Source organism: Bos indicus x Bos taurus, chromosome 2, assembly GCF_003369695.1.
Source record: "Bos indicus x Bos taurus breed Angus x Brahman F1 hybrid chromosome 2, Bos_hybrid_MaternalHap_v2.0, whole genome shotgun sequence".
Taxonomy (NCBI): domain Eukaryota; kingdom Metazoa; phylum Chordata; class Mammalia; order Artiodactyla; family Bovidae; genus Bos; species Bos indicus x Bos taurus.
The window spans coordinates 28,058,990-28,079,159 of NC_040077.1; the positions used below are offsets into that span (position 1 = coordinate 28,058,990).

Consider the following 20,170-nt stretch of genomic DNA (forward strand, 5'->3'; position numbering starts at 1 on the left):
AACAACAACATATGTCAATAAAATGGACAATCTAGAAGAAATAGGTTCCTAGAAATGTATAATCTTCCAGGACTAAACCAGAAAGAAATAGAAAAACACGAATTGATCAACTATCAGCATTAAAACTAACTCATTAAAGAAAAAAAAAAGGCAAAGCAAACAAAAACTCCCAACAAAAGTCCAGGATTGGATGGCTTCACAGATGTATTCTATCAAACATTTAGAGACTAGTTAACACCTATCCTTCCTCAAACTATTACAAAAAAAATTTCAGAGGAAGGAGGAAGACTTACAAACTTTTTCTATGAAGCTTGCATCATCCTGATACCAAAAGCATAGATATCAAAAAAAAAAGAAAATTACTGTCTGATATCACTGATGAACACAGATGCAAACATCCTCAACAAATTAACAGCTGAATCCAGCAATGCATTAGGGTGATCATAACATATGACCAAAGGGGATTTATCCCAGGGGTGCAAGAATGGTACAATATCTACAACTCATGTGATACACACTGCATAAAAAATTGAACAAAATACTAGCCAGAGCATCCAGAGCCCCATAGGAACTGAACTGGCAACTAGCAGCAAATCCACAGAGAAGGAAATGGCACCCCACTCCAGTACTCTTGCCTGGAAAATCCCATGGATGGAGGAGCCTGGTAGGCTACAGTCCATGGCGTCGAGAAGAGTCAGACATGACTGAGCGACTTCACTTTCACTTTTCACTTTAATGCATTAGAGAAGGAAATGGCAACCCACTCTAGTACTCTTGCCTGGAGAATCCCAGGGACAGGGGAGCCTGGGGGGCTGCCGTCTATAGGGTCACAGAGTCGGACACGACTGAAGCAACTTAGCAGCAGCAGCAGCAAATCCACTCTAGCAGCTAAGATGGATCTTACACTCAGTGCTATAGAGTATTGTCTGTTTGTGCTATACATATATCCTGCCACATAGCCAGAAGATGACATCTTCTGACAAGTTATTAGCCTCCCGATTATAGTATAACTTTTATTCCTTCTTTGCAACACTGAGTTATTATGTTGTCTATGATCTTTCCTTAATTAAAGACAATTTTTAAAGAATCAAGTCTATTGATAGATTATGCATTCTGTCCAGCCAATGCCATGGATCAGCATCCCCATATTTCCTCCTTTCCTGCTAGAGGTGACAGGTTACAGCAAATTGTATAATGGCATAGGAGAGTTTCCATATAGTTGGTTTCAACTCATTGCTGGTATCTATTTTTCTCTTTTTCACTGACATGCTGATCTACTGGATTCACAGAGGCTTTCATCAGAGACTTGTATATATAAGCGCTTACACAAACCTCATCACATCTGGCAGGTTCTGACTTCATTTGTAAATCATGCTTTTCACCTTCTGGATGACGTCCTTCAGAGTCTGCCTTACCATAGATATCCTTTTATCTTTCCTTTAAACATGGTAATTTATTTAGGTTCATATATCCTGGTCAATATTTATAGTTTCCATTCATGATGGTGATATTCACATTCCTTAAATCTTAAGGCCTTAATTATTAATGGCTCAACTCATCATACAGACTACCACATGCTCGTTGACTATAGTTATGGACAGTATTTCACATTGTGGGATAGAATTGGAGGCTTGTTAAAAAATCCCTCCTCCTTTGAAGGCAATGGACCACTCAGTTACGTGAGGATGACAAGAAAGCAAAAGTCGTGTAGGAAATGCTTGTAAAAATGAAAAGTTGTTCAATATAGAGTTCATAAAGACTGAGTAGATGACTGCCCAGTTGTTAAATACTTTTGATAAAGAAAGATAATCTACATATGTTCAGCCAAGAGGCATAACAATTGAACAGTATTATTTGAAATTCAGTACTGTTGGTACAGCTGAGGAATGATCACAATGATAGGTCAAGGGAATGTGATGTGAACACCAAGATTTTAATTAACTTGATGGACAGCACTTTTGATATGTTTCAAAGCTATAATTATACGATGTTCTATAAAAGGAAATAACTGCCAAGTATTTAGGTCTATCACTGAAGATTAATTTTGAAATCTTATTTTCCTTCCTTTTTCTCCATTTTTCTCCACTTCCTCTGTAAAAGAAGATTTAACAAATACCTTCATAAAGAAATGTCATGTGTTGTAACAAATGTTAGGAAAATAAGGTTTGCAAAGTCATTCTATAAGCTATTTATGTAAAATCAATAAAAGGTGATTATGAATGTTAAAAATTGAATAAAATAATCTCATCTGAACAGATGCAGAAAAAGCTTTTGACAAAATTTAACATTCACTTATGATTAGCTCTTTATATTAACTCTGTGAAGTGGTAACACACCTCAACACAATAAAATCCATATATGATAAGCCCACAGCTAACATACTCTACAATAAAAAGCTGAAAGCATTTCCTCTAAGATCAGGAACAAGACAAGAATGTCCCCTCTCCCCACTTTTATTCAACACAGTATTGGAAATCTTATCCACAGCAATCAGATAAGAAAAACAGGAAAGAAAGAAGTAAAATTGTCACTGTTTTCAGATGACATGATAGTACACATAGAAAATCCTAAAGACATCACTGAAAAACAACTAGAATTCAATGAATTCGGTAAGGCTGCATGATATGAAATTAATATACAGAAATCTGCTGCATTTCTATACACTGATAATGAATTGTCAGAAGTTTTTTTTTTAAAGTCTTATTTATCATATAAAAAAGAATAGGATACCTAGGAATAAGTCTAATTAGGGAGATAAAAGTACTTGTACTTGGAAAACTATGAGACATTGTGAAAAAAACTGAAGATGACAGAAACAGATGGAAAGATATATAATGTTCATTAACTGGGAGAAATAATATTATTAAAATGTCTATTTCCCAAAGCAATCTACATATTCAATGAAATTCCTACCAAAATACCAAACATGTTTAACATAATTAGAATAATTCTAAAATTTGAATGTAAACACAACAGACCCCGAATAGCCAAAACAATCTTGAGAAAAGAACAGAGCTGGAGGTATCATGTTCCCTGGCTTCAGACTATAACAAAGCTACAGTAATCAAAACAGTATCAGTTCAGTTCAGTTGCATCCGACTCTTTGTGACCCCATGGACTACAGCATCCCAGGCTTCCCTGTCCATCACCAACTCCCGGAGCTTGCTCAAACTCATGTCCATTGGGTCTGTGATGCCATCCAACCATCTCACCCTCTGTCCCCTTCTCCTCCCGCCTTTAATCTTTCCCAGCATCAGGGTCTTCTCCAGTGAGTCAGTTCTTCACATGAGGTGGCCAAAGTACTGGAGTTTCAGCTTCAGCATCAGTCCTTCCAATGAACACCCAGGACTGATCTCCTTTAGGATGGACTGGTTGGATCTCCTTGCAGTCCAAGGGACTCTCAAGAGTCTTCTCCAACACCACAGTTCAGAAGCATCAATTCTTCGGCGCTCAGCTTTCTTTATGGTCCAACTCTCACACCCATACATGACCACGGGAAAACCATAGTCTTGACTATGGACCTTTGCCGGCAAAGTATAGTGCTGGCACAAAAACACACAAATAGATCAAAAGGAAAAGAACAGAGAATCCAGAAGTAAACTCACACACTTATGGTTAACTAATCTATAACAAAGGAGGCAAGAATTTACAATTGGGAAAAGACAATCTTTTCAATAAGTAGTGCTGAGAAAACTGAACAACTATAGGTAAAAGAATGGAATTAGAATGTTTCCTCACATCATATACAAAAATGAACTCAAAATGAATTCAAGTCCAAAAGGTAAGACCAGAAACCATAACATTCCTTGAAGAAAATATAAGAATACTCCTTGATATAAATCATAGTAATATTCATTTGCTTCCTAACACAAAGGAAAACAAAAGCAAAAGCAAACAAAGAGGATCTAATTAAAGTGGCAAAGGAAACTATTAACAAAATGAAAAGACAACCTGTAGAATGAGGGAAAATATTTGTAAATGATGACCACAAAGGGGTTAATATCTAAAATATATAAAGAGCTCATACACAACTAAATATTAAAAAAGCAAACAATTCAACCAAAAATGGGCAAAAAACCCGAACATTTTCCCAAACATACTTATTGTTAATAGGAACATGAAAAAGATACTTAACATCACTAATCAGAGTAATGCAAATCAGAATCACAATGAAATACCTCCACACCTGTCTGAATGGCTATCATCAAAAAGGACCACAAAAAACAAATGCTGATGAGGATGTGGAGAAAAGAGAACCCTTGTCTACTGGAAATTGGTGCATCCATCGTCAAAAAGGATAAGGAATAAACTACCCACTCCAGTATTCTTGGGCTTCCCTTGTGGCTCAGCTTGTAAAGAGTCCACCTGCAATGAGGGAGACCTGGGTTCGATCCCTGGGTTGGGAATATCCCGTGGAGAAGGGAAAGGCTACCCACTCCAGTATTCTGGCCAGGAGAATTCTGTGCACTGTATAGTCCATGGAGTTGCAAAGAGTCAGACACGACTGAGCAACTTTCACTTCTTCACTTGTCAAAAACAGTATAGGGGTTCCTCAGCAAACAAAAAATAGTACTAAATAACCCAACAATTCCACTTATGGAAACATAAAAAGGTAGCATAAAAATCACTAGCTATGATAAATAGCAAAAGTTAGAGTCTATAATATAGTAATGGTAGTGTACAGTAAAATTAAACACTAAAAGTGTAGTGAAGTCGCTCAGTCATATCTGACTCTTTGCAACCCCATGGACTGTAGCCTACCAGGCTCCTCTGTCCATGGGATTTTCCGGGCAATAGTACTGGAGTGAATTGCCATTTCCTTCTCCAGGGGATCTTTCCAACCCAGGGATTGAACCCGGGTCTCCTGCAATGTAGACATTTTACCGTCTGAGCCACCTAAAACTAAAAAAGCCTTCTTAGTTATATGTAATGTAAAAATATGCAAATTTTAACAACAATAATCTAAAATGTGAGGGGTAGGAGAAGAAAAAGTGTAAAGTTTAGGACTTCTACTGAAATGAAGTTGTTATCAATTTAAAATCAAGCGTTATAATTTTAAGATATTTTAGGTAATCTTCATGGCAATGATAAAGTAAAGACCTGTAACAACTGAACAAAAGAACAAGAAAAAGAAGTCAAAGAATACTGATGCCAAAAGACATCAAAATATGCAAAATGATGGCAGGATAAGAAACAAGGAACAAGGGATCTACAAAACAATCAGAAAACAATAACAAAATGGCAATAGTAAATTCTTGCCTATCAATAGTTACTAACATATGAAATTCTCCAATCAAAAGACACAGAATGGGGCCTCCCTAGTGGTCTAGTGGTTAAAAATCCATCTGTCAATGCAGGGGACATGGGTTTGATCACTGTCCTAGGAAGATCCCACACGCCACGAAGCAACTGAGCCTGTGCATCGCAACTACTGAGGCCCCTGCCTAGAGCTGGTGCTCTGCAGCAAAAGAAGCCACGGCAACGAGAAGGCCATACCTGCAACAAAGAGCAGCCCTGCTCCACACCCTTCCCTCCCCGATTCCCTTACCACAACTAGAGAAAGCCCATGCAGCAACAAAGACCCACCCAAATAAAAAAAAAAATAATAAATCTTAAAAAAAAAAAGACAGAATGGCTAAATAGATAGGAAAACAAGATCCAAAAATATACTACCTTATAGAGAGTCCCTTTACCATAAAGACATAAACAGAGAGAAGGGATGGAGAAAGACATTTCAAGCAAATGGTAATATCCCACTGTCTACAAATAAGGCAGGGGGAGCTATACTTACATCAGACAAAATGAACTTTAAAAACAGTTTTTCTTAAAAAAGGCCATTATATATTACATAATAAAAAAGGTAAATAACAACATCATGTTATAGCAATTGTAAATATCTGTGCACCCAAAAAAGCACCTAAATGCATAAAACAAAACTAATAAAGCTAAAAGGAGAAATAAACATGAATACAATAACAGTTTGTGATTTTAATACTCTACTGTCAACAATGGATAGATCATTCAGAAAGATAATAAACTGAATTTAAACATTACACACCAACCTAGATAGCATATTAAAAAGCAGAGACATTACTTTGCCAACAAAGGTCCATCTATTCAAAGCTATGGTTTTTCCAGTAGTCATGTATGGATGTGACAGTTGGACTCTAAAGAAAGCTGAGCACTGAAGAATTGATGCTTTTGAACTGTGGTGTTGGAAAAGACTCTTGAGAGTCCCTTGAACTGCAAGGAGATCTAACCAGTCCATCCTAAACAAAATCATTCCTGAATATTCATTGGAAGGACTGATGCTGAAGCTGAAACGCCAATATTTGGCCACCTGATGTGAAGAACTGATTCATTTGAAAAGACCTTGATGCTGGGAAAGATTGAAGGCGGGAGGAGACGACAGAGGATGAGATGGTTGGATGGCATCACAGACTCAATGGACAGGAGTAAGCTCTAGGAGTTGGTGATGGATAGGGAAGCCTGGCGTGCTGTAGTCCATGGGGTCGCAAAGAGTCAGACACGACTAAGTGACTGAACTGAACTGATCAAATAATATAACAGACATATATAGAACATTCTAGTCAACAACAGCAGAATTCATATTCTTAAGTGCAAATGGAACTGTTTTTTAGGACAGCCCAAATGTTAGGCCATGAAACAATTCTTCAAGCAAACTGAAATCATAACAAGAGGTAAACTGGAAAAGGTTCATATATGCATAGAAATTAAACACTTTACTGAACAACCAACAGATTGAAGAGGAAATTAAAGACAGTAAAGTTTTGAGACAAATTAAAATGGAAACACAGCATACCTGACCTTATGCGATGCAGAAACAACAGTTATAAGAGCAAAGTTTGTAGCAATAAACACCTACACTAAAAAGCAGGAATGATCCCAACAACCTAATTCTATTCCTTAGGAACTAGAAAAATAAGGTGACCTCAAGTTAGCAGAAGGAAGGAAATAAAGATTAAAGCAGAAATTAAGGAAATAGAGAACAGAAGAATAGAAAACACTAAGCAAACTTAAAGTTGGTTCTTTGAAAAGAAATAAAACCGACAAACTCTAAGGTAAACTAACCAAGGAAAAGGAGAGAAGACCTAAATCAAAATTGTAAATGAAAAAGAAGACATCACAACTGATATAAACAGAAATAAAAAGAATCATAAGATGCTACTGTAAACAACTATATGCTAACAAACTGGATAATCTAGAAGAAATGGAAAAAATCTTAGAAAACATACAACCTACCATGACTAAATCAGGAATAGAAAATTGAACAGACCAATTACTAGGAAGGATATTGAATCAGTAATCAAAAACCTCCCAGTGAAGAAAAACCCAGGACCAGACTGCTTCACTGGTGAATTTTACCAAACATTTAGAGAATAATTAAGATAAAATTATTCTCAAACTCTTCCAAAATATTGAAGAGGGAAGACTTCCAAACTCACTTTACAAGGCCAGCATTCTCCTGATAATCAGATATCCTGATATCTGATTGACATCAAAGTCAGATAAGGACACTACAATAAAACTATGCCCAATAGTTGCAAGAAGTCTCAATAAAATACTAGCAAAACCAAATTTAGCAGTACATTAAAAGAATCATTCACCTTGATCAAGTGGAATTTATCCTGGGATGAAAGGATTGCTCAACATATGCAAATCAATGTGATACATTACATTAATAAAATGGAAGAAAAGAATCATATGATAATCTCAATAGATACAGAAAAGCATTTGACAAAACTTAACATCTGTTCATGATAAAAAAACACTTAACAAATTAGGTCTAGAAGGAACATATCTCAACATAATAAAAGACCACAAATGACAAGCCCACAGCCAACATTATACTCAATGGTGAAAAGTTTAAAGCTTTTCTTCTAAAATCAGGAACAGGACAAGTGTGCCCACTCCCATCACACCTAATCAATATAGAACTGTTAAGTCTTTGCTAGAGCAATTGGGAGAGAAAAATGAAGGTATCAGAATTGGAAAGGAAGAAGTCGTACTGTCTCTATTTGCAGATGACATGATTTTATACATAGAAAATCCTACAAATTTCACCAAAAACCTGTTAGAACTCATCAGTGAATTTGGTAATGTTGCAGGGTACAAAATTAACATGCAAAAATCAGTAGCATTTCTACACACTAACAATTTTATGAAAAATATGTCAATTCCATTTATAATAGCATTAAAAATGATAAAATACTTAGGAATAAATTTAACCAAAGAGGTAAAAAATTTCTACTCTGAAAATTACATTTTTATTGATGAAAGAAATAGGAGACACAAATAAATGGAAAGGTATTTATGTTCATGGACTGGAAGATTAATATTGTTGAAATGTCAGTACTACCAAAAGCCATCTATAGATTCAATGCAATCCCTGGAGCTTGGGATTAAAATATACACACTACTATATACAAACAAAATAGATAACCAAAAAGGACCTATGGTATAGCACAGGGAACCACACTTAATATCTTATAATAAACTGTAATGGAAAATAATCTAAATATATTTATATTACATATAAATAAAAATTTTATATATCTATATGTGTGTTCATATATACAAACACACCTGAATCACTTTGCTGTATATCTAAACCTAACAAAACATTGTAAATTAACAATATTTCAATAAAAATTGAGAAATAAGATTTTAATGACACTTTTACAGAAACACAAAAAACACTTCTAAAATTAGTATCTTAAAGTATTCTAAAAATATCACCAAAAACCCTGAATAGCCAAAATAATAAAGAAGAACAAAGAAGGAGGTATCACACTTCCTAATTTCAAGCTCTACTATAAAGCTACAGCTTTATAAAGTAGATCAGATCAGATCAGTTGCTCAGTCGTGTCCAACTCTTTGCGACCCCATGAATCGCAGCACGCCAGGCCTCCCTGTCCATCACCAACTCCCAGAGTTCACTCAGACTCACGTCCGTCGAGTCAGTGATGCCATCCAGCCATCTCATCCTCTGTTGTCCCCTTCTCCTCCTGCCCCCAATCCCTCCCAGCATCAGAGTCTTTTCCAATGAGTCAACTCTTCGCATGAGGTGGCCAAAGTACTGCAGTTTCAGCTTTAGCATCATTCCTTCCAAAGAAATCCCAGGGCTGATCTTTAGAATGGACTGGTTGGATCTCCTTGCAGTCCAAGGGACTCTCAAGAGTCTTCTCCAACACCACAGTTCAAAAGCATCAATTCTTCGGCGCTCAGCCTTCTTCACAGTCCAACTCTCACATCCATACATGACCACAGGAAAAACCATAGCCTTGACTAGATGAACCTTTGTTGGCAAAGTAATGTCTCTGCTTTTGAATATGCTATCTAGGTTGGTCATAACTTTCCTTCCAAGGAGTAAGCGTCTTTTAATTTCATGGCTGCAGTCACCATCTGCAGTGATTTTGGAGCCCAGAAAAATAAAGTCTAACACTGTTTCCACTGTTTCCCCATCTATTAAAGCTTTAATTAAAGGAGTGTGGTAAGGGCATTAAAAAAACACGAAGAATCCAGTGGAACAGAATCCAGCACATACCTAATAAATAGGCACAGAAGGAACATATCTCAACATAATAAAAGCCATAAATGACAAGCACCTGGCCAACATCATAAATCATACAAGGTCAAGTAATATTTGACAATGTTGAAGCTGAAATTCCAATACTTTGGCCACCTGATGCGAAGAACTGACTCACTAGAAAAGACCCTGATGCTGGGAAAGATTGAAGGCAGGAGAAGAAGGGGATAACAGAGGATGAGATGGCATCACCAACTCAATGGACATGAGTTTGAGTGAACTCCGGGAGTTGGTGATGGACAGGGAGGCCTGGCGTGCTGCAGTACATGGCGTCGCAAAGAGTCAGACACGACTGAGCAACTGAACTGAATATTTGACAACGGAGCCAAGAATACTCAATGGAAAACAGAAAATCTATTCAATAAAGGCTGGTGGGCAAAGAGGATGGAAAATGAAAGTGAAGTCTCTCAGTCACGTCTGCCTCTTTGCAACCCCATGGACTGTAGCCTACTAGGTTCCTCCGTCCATGCAATTTCCAGGCAAGAATACTGGAGTGAGTTGCTATTTCCTTCTCCAGGGGATCTTCCCGACCCAGGGATTGAACCCGGGTCTCCCTCATTGTAGGCAGATGCTTTACTGTCTGAGCCACCAGGGAAGTCCCAAAGAGGATATTCACATGTAAAGGAATCAAATTTGACCCCTATCTTATACCACTCACAAAAATTAACTCAAAATGGGTGAAATACTTAAATCCATTAAGTACTAAGTAGTAAGAACTGAAACCATGAAACTTCTAGGAGAAAACATAGCAAAAAAAGCTTCATGATATGAGTCTTAATATGTTTTTTGAAATCATACCCAAAGTACAAGCAACAAAAGCAATAATAAACATGTGGGACTACATCAACTAAAAGGCTTCTGCATAGCAAAAAAAACTATCAACAACATGAAAAGAAAGTCTATGGAATAGCAAAATATTTGCAAATCATGTATCTATTATTTATAAAATATAAAAAGAATTCATACAATTCAGTAGCAAAACATTGAGTAATCCAATTTTAAAATGTGCAAAAAAACTCAAAATATGTTTTTTTTTTTTTCAAATAATGTATACAAATGGCCATAGGCACATGAAGAGGTACTCAATATAACTAGTCATTAGAGAATTGCAAATTAAAACCACACTGAGATATCACTTTTTTTTAAATTAATTTCTTTTAATTGGAGGCTAATTACCGCATTGTAGTGGTTTGTGCCATACATTGACATGAATCAGCCATGGGTGTACATGTGTTTCCCATCCTGAGGCCCCCTCCCACCTCCCTCCCCATCCCATCCTTCAGGGTCATTCCAGTGCACCAGCCCTGAGCACCCTGTCTCATGCATCAGACCTGGACTGGCGATCCGTTTCGCATATGATAATATACATGTTTCAATGTTCTCTCAAATCACCCCATGATAATAATCATGATTATTTTGACACCTTTCTTTGATACGTCAAGAGTTGTTTTAAGTGTGTTCTCTGCAGCAGCCCCTTGCAGAGCCACCTGGCAGGAGGGCCAGCGCCATGGGCTTTAACACATAGCTTCTCACTTCCTATGGGGAAACAACTTTGACCTGCATGTCAGCTTTTTTGATGTGATAAAAACCAATACTCGTAAACATTTTACTAAGTGACTTTTTAATTCCAACTATATTAAAGACAATGTCCCTGCTTAAAAAAAAGAAAAAAAAAAGATATCACTTCTTATAATGGTCTTTATCCAAAAGACAAGAAACAACAAATATTGGTATGGATGTGGAGAAAAGGGAACCCTGAGTGATATTGGTAGGATTTTAAATTGGAGCAGCCACTATGGAAAACAGTACAAAATTTCCTCAAAAAATTAAAAATAGAGCTATTATATGATCCAGCAATTTCACTTCTGGGAATATATCCAAAGAAAATGAGAACATTAAATCAGATATCTGTAGCCCCTAGGTTCATAACATTATTTACAGTGGCTAAGACATGAAAACAAGCTAATGTCCATCAACGGATTTGGATAAAGAGGATGTAGTATTATAGAAATACAATGGACTATTATTCAGCCATTAAAAACGAACAGATTCTACCATTTGTTAACAACACAGATGGACCTTGAAGGTATGTTAGTTGCTCAGTTGTGTTCTGCTCTTTGTGACCCCATGGACTGTAGCCTGCCAGGCTCCTCTGTCCATGGAATTCTCCAGGCAAGAATACTGGAGTGGGTAGCCACTCCCTTCTCCAGGGTATTGTCCTGCCCTAAGGATCAAACCAGAGTCTCCTGCATTGCAGGCAGATTCTTTACCATCTGAGCTACCAGGGAGTGAAATAAATCAGCAAAACAAACACTATATGAGTTCACTTATGGAATCTAAAAAACAAACATACCAAACTCATACAAAAAGATCAGAGATCAGGCTGGTTATTAGAGCGGGTGGTGATGGGGTGAGGAGAAGGGGTAAGTGGGAAGAAATTGATTAAACTGTACAAACTTCCAGTTATAAGTAAGTACTAGGAATGTAAGCTACATGATACAGTTAACACTACTGTATGATATATAGGAAATTTGTTAAAAGAGCAGGTCCCAAGAGTTCTCATTACAAGGTGAATTTTTTTTCTTTTGGGATGTTCAGTCACCTCAGTCATGTCCGATTCTGGGTGACCCCATGGACTATAGCCCACCAGACTTCTCTATCCATGGGGATTCTCCAGGCAAGAAAACTGCAGTGGGTTGCCATGCCCTCCTCCAGGGGATCTTTCCAACCCAAGGACTGAACCCACATCTCATGTCTCCTGCATTGGCAGGTAGGTTCTTTACCAACTAGCGCCATCTGGGAAGCCCCTTTGGTATATCTATGAACTGATGAATGTTAACTTGATCTACTGTTATCATTTCAGAATCTATGTAAATCAAATCATGTTATACACTTTAAACGTTATACTGCAGTGCATGTCAATTATTTCCCAATAAAACTGCAAAAAATAGTTGAATGAATAAAAAAAAGTAGTGGATGTTTGATGGGAGACCAAAGGGTTCACATGAAAAAGAATTCACTGGGTTGTGTATTTTACTAATTTAAGAAGAGTACGAAACTTTGTTTGGAAATAAAAAATGTTACTCTTTGTCTAAGGTCTACAGTTTCCTGATCACAATTTTTGTCTCACTTTTCCATGAAGACATGATGTTCTTTTGACAATTTTCAGAGTTAACCTTTCTATTCTCATTTAGCAAAGCACCCTCACCATTCATCCTTCCAAGCTTTAAGGAATAAAAGGTCAAGCAGATGAGGCAAAGTCTCAGATTGTTTCCTTCACAAAATGAACCAAATGTTTTCTAAAGCAGGAACCCGGAGAGCCGTCATTAGTGGGTAGCACTGATATGGAGATTAGGGGGCTCATATCTCCTTAAACATTTTCAAAATAGATTAATGTGAATGAACATTACAATTCTGTTGCCAAATGCCTTCAGGTGTGTGAAAATTAATAATTTAGGTAAAAATTGAGAAATCTCTCAGATAAACACTTCTCTTTGATTGAACACAGAGCAGATATAACAAATTACAGTGTGCTATAATTTGGAAGGGCTTCTTGAGAAGACACATGTCTTTAAAAATTAAGTATATGTTCAGCTTTAATGGTAAACTTTATAAGTACTCGTGCCATTGAGTAGCACAGAAGGCAAGTTGAATTAGAAAGGCTATAAAACAAGACACGAACAAATGAAAATATAAAGAGTCAAAGTTCTCACTTTTTTTCTGTTCCCATAAAATGCCCTGGATCTGTTTGATTGTTTCTTGAAGAGTTTCTTTCCTCCATATGCTTCTCTTGGTATTTTTTATGTGGTATAGTTGCCACAGGGTGCTTTCCTTTACTATTGAACACAGATATAAAAAACAATCCGTAATTAAAACCACAAAAGCCCACAACTCAGAAATGAAGCATATACACTTCCAAGTATATTAATTTTACTGAAAAGTTACCTAAGTACAATATTTCTCGACTTCAAATGGGCAAACTAACCCTCTGGTAGCGAAAGACTTTTCTCGAGTGAAAGCATTAAGCCTTTTGTCTGTGACAATCCTAAATGGAGAACACTGTTCACTTATTTTATTCCCACTACCCTAGCCTGGAACCAGGACTTTGTACATCTTGGTGGATATATACTTCTGCTATTACAATGTGTACAGCCAATAATTATGTTTATAACAGTGCCTAAACTGAGTGCCAAGAACCGGTGATGCTTTAAAAGAAACTGATATAGTGAACTTTAGGAAATACAGAATACCTAGCCAGAAAATCTCTCCATTTAACTAAAAGGAACATTAACGTTTAGGATTTTCAGTTCTGACTAAAAGAGTAGGAAAATAAAAAATTCTAAACTGGAAATGCTCTACCATAAACCTGCTTTTCTGTTAAAGATATTTTGCTAGAATCATGCATAAAGGGAATCGAAGCTAGACATCTACTTTTTCCTCCACAATCTCAATTACCAATAGAAAACCAAAGCAAACTTTGGAAACGATATAAATTATTCACATAGTAATTGAGTTTTTCCAAGTCAATTATGGGCTAAACTAAACAAGCAGACACCCAACAAACATTTGTCCATTCCTCCTTTTATTTGCCAACAGTGAAGACTCAAACTAAGCTCTTTTAAAAATGTTTTCCCAATTTTTGGCTCTGAGAAAAACAGATACATTATAATATCTGAGAGCTTACATTCAGGAGAACATTTCAACAGAAGCCACGAATGTGAGAAATTCTACGCTCCAGTCATGTCTGTTTGCATATGGAGAAAGCAGGGCCCAGAGAGATGAAGTTCTTGGCCTGTACCGCACACAGCTTGGTAGTGGCAGAGCCAAGACAAGAACTTAAATAGCTTTACCTCCAGGCTCACAATCTTCCCATGGTGTCATGCTGCCACAGATGCTGCAGCCTTAACTATCTATCCCTCCCATACTACTCCAATGATTCTCTGGGCTTCTATAAATGCTAATTCATCTGAGGAATTAGTAAAGGGAATACTTCAATTATATACGAAGGCAGTGTATGATCATGCATCAAGTTAACTGCAATTCTTTCAGAGTCCTGAATGACAGACCACTGAATGAACCCCCACATTGGCCACTGGTACCTGGTCAGTTTACAATTGACCTGCTTTTTATAGCTGATTACATGGTAAACATTTTTCCTCTTCTTTTCTAGCTTTGAGGTGTAACTAACAAAAATTATATGTGTTTAAGTCTGCAACTTGATTCTTTGATAACATATACCTTGTGAAGTGAGCTACGTGGTAAGCATCTTTATGCTGGCTTAGGTGAAATTATAATTTACATAATAATTTACTTATAAGTAAAACCAGCTTAAAAATGCTTACTATGAAGCTCAATTCACAAGGTATATGTATATCAAGAATGCTTAGGAAACACTACTATGAATAAAACTAGTGGAGGCGATACAATTTCAGCTGAGCTATTTAAAATCCTAAAAGATGATGCTGTTAAAGTGCTGCACCCAACATGTCAGCAAATTTGGAAAACTCAGCAGTGGCCACAGGACTGGAGAAGGTCAGTTTTCATTCCAACCTCAAAGAAAGGGGGTCAGTTTTCATTCCAACCCCAAACTACCACACAGTTGCACTCATTTCACATGCTAGCAAGGTAATGCTCAAAATCTTTCAAGCTAGGCTTCAACAGTATGTGAGCCAAGAACATCCAGATGTACAAGCTAGATTTAGAAAGGGCAGAGGAACCAGAGAGCAAATTGCCAACATCTGTTGGATCACAGAAAAAGCAAGGAAATTCCAGAAAAACATCTACTTCTACTTCATTGACTATGCTAAAGCCTTTGACTGCATGGATCACAACAAACTATAGAACATTCTTAAAGAGACAGACCACCTTACCTGTCTCCTGAGAAACCTGTATGCAAGTCAAGAAGCAAGAGTTAGAACCAGACATGGAACAATGGACTTGTTCAAAATTGGGAAAGGATTACATCAAGGCTATATATTGTCATCAGGCTTATTTAACTTATATGCAGAGTACATCATGCAACATGATAGGCTGGATGAATCACAAGCTGGAATCAAGACTGCCGGGAGAAATATCAACAACCTCAGATATGCAGATCAAACCACTCTAAGGGCAGAAAGCAAAGAGGAATTAAAGAGCCTCTTGATAAAGGTGAAAGAGAAGAGTGAAAAAGCTGGCTTAAAACTCAGCGTTCAGAAAACTAAGATTGTGTCATCCAGTCTTGTCACTTCAAGGCAAACAAATAGGTGAAAAGTGGAAGCAGTAATAGATTTTATTTTACTGGGCTCCAAAATCACTGCGGATGGTGACTGCAGCCACGATATTAAAAGACGCTTGCTGCTTGGAAGAAAAGCTATTACAAAACCTGCTGCTGCTGCTAAGTTGCTTCAGTAGTGTCTGACTCTGTGGGACCCCATAGATGGCAGCCCACCAGGCTCCCCCATCTCTGGGATTCTCCAGGCAAGAACACTGGAGTGGGTTGCCATTTCCTTTTCCAATGCATGAAAGTGAAAAGTGAAAGTAAAGTCGCTCAGTTGTGTCCGACTCCCATGGACTGCAGACCACCAGGCTCCTCCGTCCATGGGATTGTCCAGGCAAGAGTACTGGAGAGGGGTGCCATTGCCTTCTCCCATGACAAAACCTAGACAGTATATTAAAAAGCAGAGATATCACTTGGCCAACAAAGGTTATGGCTTTTCCAGTAGTCATGTACGGATGTGAGAGTTGGAGCATAAAGAAGGCTGAGTGCCAAAGAATTGATGCTTTTGAACTGTAGTGCTGGAAAAGACTCTTGAGAGTCCCTTGGACAGCAAGGCGATCAAACCAGTCAATCCTAAAGGAAATCAACCCTGAATATTCATTGGAAGGACTGATACTGAACCTCCAGTACTTTGGCCACCTGATGCGAAGAGCCAACTCACTGAAAAAGACCCTAATGCTAGGAAAGATTGCGGGTAGGAGGAGAACAGCAGAGGATGAGATGGTTGGATGGCATCACCGACTCAATAGACATGAGTTTGAACAAATTCCAGGAGATAGGGAAGGACAGGAAAACCTGGTGTGCTGTAGTCCAATGGGTCACAAAGCGTTGGACTCGACTTAACGAATGATCAACAATTTCACAAGGTTAAACCACAAAGAACTTACTTTGTTAAAAAATATTATTGATTCTAAAATGACAGCACAAAGAAGAAGAAAAACATCTTACCAGACACATTCTCATGTACAGAAAGAGTCTATTTATTTTTGCTTTGGAAGCTCAGTTATGCTTGTTTAATGTAACATGTTTATACTAAGAGAGCAGTTAATATATTAGTATCCATTACATTCCTGACAGGGAATTGAGTGCAAATAAATGGGACCTTAAGGAGACTTCTAATTCCTGCATTTATGCTTAGTCCGGGAGCCAGAGAAGAGACAAAGCAATGTGCAAAAGTATAAATATGCCTGACTCCTAGTGGGGTGATGTTCAGATGCCGTTTTGGCATCAACAAGCTAGTTCAACACATACAGATGTTAAAGACTTTTGTTTGTAGCATTGAAGCTTCTTTCCTCCAGTGCACCTGTGCCATGTCTGGTTGTTTCACTAGCTGAGTGGGCAGTTTTCTTAAGCTACTTTATGTTTTTTTAAAATTTTATTTATTTTAATTGGAGGCTAATTACTTTACAATATTGTAGTGGTTTTGTCATACATTGACATGAATCAGCCATGGGTGTACATTGTCTGTATCAGTTTGCTAGGGCTTCCATAATATACCACAATCTGGGTGGTTAAATAATAGAAGTTCATTATCTCGCAGTTCTGAAAGCTGCTGCTGCTGCTGCTAAGTCGCTTCAGTTGTGTCTGACTCTGTGCGACCCCACAGACAGCAGCCCACCAGGCTCCTCCATCCCTGGGATTCTCCAGGCAAGAACACTGGCGTGGGCTGCCATTTTCTTCTCCAATGCATGAAGGTAAAAAATTAAAGTGAAGTCGTTCAGTCATGTCCGACTCTTCGAGACCCCATGAGCTGCAGCCTACCAGGCTCCTCTGTCCATGGGATTTTCCAGGCAAGAGTACTGGAGTGGGGTGCCATTGCCTTCTCCTGTTCTGAAAGCTGGAAGTCCTAAATCAAGGTGTCAGGAGGGTTGGTTCCTTCTGAAGACTGTGAGGAAAGGATCCATTTCATGCCTCCCCTAGCTTCAGAGAGCCTGCTGGCAATCTTTGCTGCTGCTGCAAAACTCCAGTCTTTTTCCTTACAGGGCATGGCCATGGGATGATATTCTGGCCAATGAGATGTGAGAAGCAGCACTGAGAGCAGGTTCTGGGCAACATCCTGTTGAAAGCGGCTTTCCCTCCTCTTTCTCTGCCTCCCTTCCCTTCAGCTGGAATGGGAGCGGAGTAGGAGCCAGCTTCAACCTTACAGATGAGGGCAACACCTAGGGCAATAATTTTCAAACTTTGCTTTCTGGATTCCTTTACACTCTTACAAATTGAGGACCTCAAAGAGTTTTAACTTATCTATTGATATTTAGTGATGTTTAAAATGAAGTGAAAACATTTAAATACTTATTCTGAAAACACCAATACAGTATACTAACACATATATATGGAATTTAGAAAGATGGTAAGGATAACCCTGTATGCGAGACAGCAAAAGAGACACAGATGTATAGAACAGTCTTTTGGACTCTGTGGGAGAGGGAGGGGGGCATGATTTGGGAGAATGGCATTGAAACATGTATAATATCATATATGAAACAAATTACCAGTCCAGGCTCGATGCAGGATACAGGATGCTTGGGGCTGGTGCACTGGGATGACCCAGAGGGATGGTACGGGGAGGGATGTGGGATGGGGGTTCAGGATGGGGAGCACATGTACACCCGTGGTGGATTCATGTTGATTGGCAAAACCAATACAATATTGTAAAGTAATTAGCCTCCAATTAAAATGAATAAATTTATATTTAAAAAAATAAAATTGAAATGATCATAAAATAAATAAATAAAAAAAAATTACATATTCTTTTCAGAAAAAAAAAACTTATTCTGAAGTAACAATCAATCTATTACATGTTAATGTAAACAAAATGTTTAGTGGAAGATAATACATGAAGCAATTCTGTTAAACGTGTGGCAGGTGTTTTACTGACATTTTTGTAAATCTCTTTAAAGTCTGACAATAGAAGACAGCTAGACTCTCATATTCTGTGTTTAATTTATTGTTGTATCACATGTCATGTAATCTGTGGAATATTTCCGTGCATACACATGAGAAAATGAAAATTACAAAATGCCTTCATAGTCTTCTGAAAATAAGTTCTTATGAAAATAAGATCACTGATTAAAAATATAGAAGATGACACAATCAGATGGAAAGATAAATTCATAGACTGGAAGGATGTTGTTAAATTGATCAGACTATCCAAGGCAAACTACACATTCAATGCAATCTCTATCAAAAAACCAAAGGTATTTTTCTTAGAGCTAGAACAAGTAATTCTAAAATTTGCACAGAAGCAAAAAGACTCCTAGTAGCCAAGGCAATCTTGAGAAAGAAGAACAGAGTGGAGGGATCATGCTCCTTGACTTCAGACCACACTGTCGGCACAAAACTATGGAAATTAAAACAGTGTGTACTGGCACAAACCACGAGGATCAGTGGGACAGAAGAGTCCAGAAATGAACCCACACACTTACAGTTAATTGATCAAAGCAGAGGAGGCAGGAAAGCATATTGGGGGAAGGGGCATCTCTTCAATAAGCAGTCTTGGTAAAACAGGACAGCTACATGTAAAAGAAAGAAATTAGAACATTTCCTCATACCATATACAAAAAGATATTCAAAAGAGATTGAGGACCTAAACATAAGACCGGAAACCACAAAACTCTTAGAGAAGAACATAGGCAGAACACTGACATGAATCATAGCATTGTTTATTCTGTCTAAGGCAAAAGAAATAAAAGCAAACATGAACAAATGGAACCTAATTCAACTCAAAAGCTTTTGCACAGCAAAGGGAATCAACAAAAATACAACCTGCTGAATGGGAGAAAATATTTGCAAATGACATGATCAATAAGGAGCTATATCCAAAACATATAAACAGATCATACAGTCAGTCAGTGAGTTCAGTCGCTCAGTCGTGCCCGACTCTTTGTGACCCCATGAATTGCAGCACGCCAGGCCTCCCTGTCCATCACCAACTCCTGGAGATCACCCAGACTCACGTCCATCAAGTCAGTGATGCCATCCAGCCATCTCATCCTCTGTCGTCCCCTTCTCCTCCCACCCTCAATCTTTCCCAGCATAGGGTCTTGTCCATGAGTCAACTCTTTGCATGAGGTGGCCAAAGTATTGGAGTTTCAGCTTCAACTTCAGTCCTTCCAATGAACACCCAGGACTGATCTCCTTTAGGATGGACTGGTTGGATCTCCTTGCAGTCCAAGAGATGTGTAAAATAGAGATTTTTTAAAAATAAGGCATACAGATGGCCAATAAGCACCTGAAAAGGTATTCAGCATCACTAATTGGAGAAAAGCCAATCAAAATCACGAGATCATCTCACACCTGTCAGA

At 37.9% G+C, this 20,170-nt stretch overlaps 1 long non-coding RNA gene and 1 pseudogene across 1 annotated transcript in view; one reads left to right on the forward strand and one right to left on the reverse strand.

Annotated features, from left to right (window-relative positions):
* The window catches only part of LOC113903030, a 62,463-nt gene that overhangs the window by 28,215 nt on the left and 14,078 nt on the right, over positions 1-20,170 (reverse strand). The window lies entirely within an intron of this gene.
* Positions 894-1,767, forward strand: LOC113903018 (annotated as a pseudogene).